Source organism: Scyliorhinus canicula, chromosome 6 (genome assembly GCF_902713615.1).
Source record: "Scyliorhinus canicula chromosome 6, sScyCan1.1, whole genome shotgun sequence".
NCBI lineage: Eukaryota > Metazoa > Chordata > Chondrichthyes > Carcharhiniformes > Scyliorhinidae > Scyliorhinus > Scyliorhinus canicula.
This window is the reverse complement of record NC_052151.1, coordinates 29,564,304-29,566,955: the sequence shown is the minus strand read 5'-3', so window position 1 is coordinate 29,566,955 and position 2,652 is coordinate 29,564,304.

Here is a 2,652-nt window from a genome sequence, read left to right as displayed (position 1 = left end):
GCAGACACAGTGTGAACGTAGACTCTGCACAGACAGTGACCCAAGCTGGGAATTGAAACCTGTGACCAGTTGTTTCATTTTGCTGGCATTGAGGCTAATCTCCACAAGTCACTGGCCCCCAATCCATTGAAACATTTTTAAAAAGAGTATTCAATTATTTTTTTCCAATTAAGACGCAATTTAGTGTAGCCAGTCCACCTAACCTGCACATCTTGGTGTGGGGGTGAAACCCAAGCAGACACGGGAGGAACGTGCAAATTCCCCACAGTGACCCAGGATGGAACCCAGGTCCTCAGTGCCAGCTGGCCCCCTATCCATCCCACCGGCGCACATCCCCCGCAACAGTACAAAACTGACCCCATTTCCAGTTCACACCAGCTTTGACAAAGAGTCATCCAGACTTGAAACATTGGTTCACTTCTCTCTTCACAGTTGCTGTCATACCTGCTGTGCTTGTCCAGTATTTTCTGCTTTTTTACTGTATCATACCAGTTTTTAAAAAAAATCATACATCTGTGAGGTGCACTTGACTGACTTTTATGGACAATATATTTGTTCATAGCTCAATCTGTTTCCACACAGGATCAGTTTTCTGTTTTTTGGTGTTTATTCTGGATCCAGTTGATCTCTGTATTACATATGTAGCAGTTTTTATATAAATTACTCAGTGTTTGTGCTGTCATGGGACTTTTTGTACTCTCTGACCTTGAAGTTCAGAGGTCACAATCAGTTTTTTAACTTTTACCATATTGAAAATGATAGTTTGTATCCTGTTCAGGACAAAGCAGTCAGCTTGATCTCCCTGTCACTGTTGAAAGATGCATTCCCTCCACCATAGGTTACCTTACATTATCTCTTGTGTCTTCCACCCTGTCTGTCACAGGACTTCTCTGTTGCTCTCCCCCCCCCCCCGCATAGCTGGGGTCAGGAAATGTCCCGCCTAGGCGCACCAGCCTTCTGAAGCAGACATAGATTGGAGATGGCCAAGGGGCCTGCTGAGTGCTGAAGGTTTAAAAGGCTCGCCATGGTTTTCTGGGTCATCATCCCAGTTGTTTGGGTCAATATTAATCCCTCAATCTCACACCCTATCCATGACAACTCATGCCCCCCCCCTCACCCTTTTCCCTTGCACATTTCATACCAGCTCAGCCAGTATCCACTATAGGCAGACCTCAGGAACCATGTTGAGATAAATGTAAAGTTCTAAATATCTACAACTTTCTTCATATTAGAGAACAAACCCATTCATGAGAGCCCATTTAAAACATCTCAAGTACTTAAACTTATATCAAAACAATTAGTCTTCATAACTTCACATCAAAGCCAATTAATAAACTGTTGGAGCTGACAATCAAACTGTGACTTTACAAACCCCAGGTTAAGCGAGTTAAGGCCCTTGTCACACTGAAAATGGGGTATGTTAGAACTTAGCAATGAATTCAAATAGTCCTTTAGAGTTTGGGTTTCCCTCCTGCGTGGGTCACGCCCCACCCTCGACTGGTAAAAGTGGAATTTGTCGGAAATTAGGCCAGAACCTTTGACTCCAGTCTCTTATTTTTCAAGGCCCACAGAGCCTACATGACTCCGCTAAAGACCATATATTAATTCTCTTTCTCCCTGCACAGATGCTGAGTATTTCCAGCTGATGCTGACCTGCTGAGTATTTCCAGCATTTCCTGATACTTATTTCAGATTTCTGGCATCCAGAAAATGTTGCTTCTGTGTTATTGTAGAGTAAGAGGTCCTTGTTACAATCTTCATTAAAACACACAAACTCTTTAATGTCGTTGTGACTTTTCTCCTGGACTACTACTACAGCAATGCTGGCAGCTCTTGGAGGTTAACCTTTACTGCCAGAAGACTTTAGGACACCCTTGGAGGATTGACAACTTTACCAATGTTCCCAGAACTAATTTATGCAGTATTTTCATTGAACCTCAATTTACATTTATATCACACCAGCTGGAAATTCTATATAATTTCCTCTGGGACGTGAAATAAGCAACTGCCACAATTCCAAATTCTCTGAAGCTTGGCAAAAGCATGGTTCATGGTGAAAAAGGTCACAGACCTGAAACGTTACCTTTGTTTCTCAATCCACCGATGTTTAAGCCCCCTCTCTCCATTCCACCCCCTCCCTCCCACTCCCCTGCCTCCATTCCATTCCCCTCCCTCCATTCCACTCCCTCCATTCCACTCCCCTCCCTCCCTCCCTCCTTTCCTCCATTCCACTCCCCTCCCTCCCACTCAGCCCGCTCCAAAAGGTGTGCCAAAGAAGCAAATCCGCGCGTTTCCCAACCGGAAACCCGGGATAAACAGGGATATCCACTGCTTGCTGAAATCTAGGTCTGAGGCGCTCAAGTCTGGCGACCTTGACCAATACAAGAAAGCCAGATATGATCTAAGGAGATCCAAAGATGCCAAAAGACAGTACCGGACCAATCTCGAGTCCCAGGCTAGCCACACGGACCCACGCTGTCTATGGCAAGATCTGCAAGACATAACGGGCGACAAGATGAAGGCATGTAAAATCAACGGCTCCAACGCACCCCTCCCTGATGGGCTCAACGCATTCTATGCACGCTTTGAGCAAGAGGTCAGCGAGAGCAAGCCCAGAAGCCTCGGATACACTTGTATCTGACATCACTATTG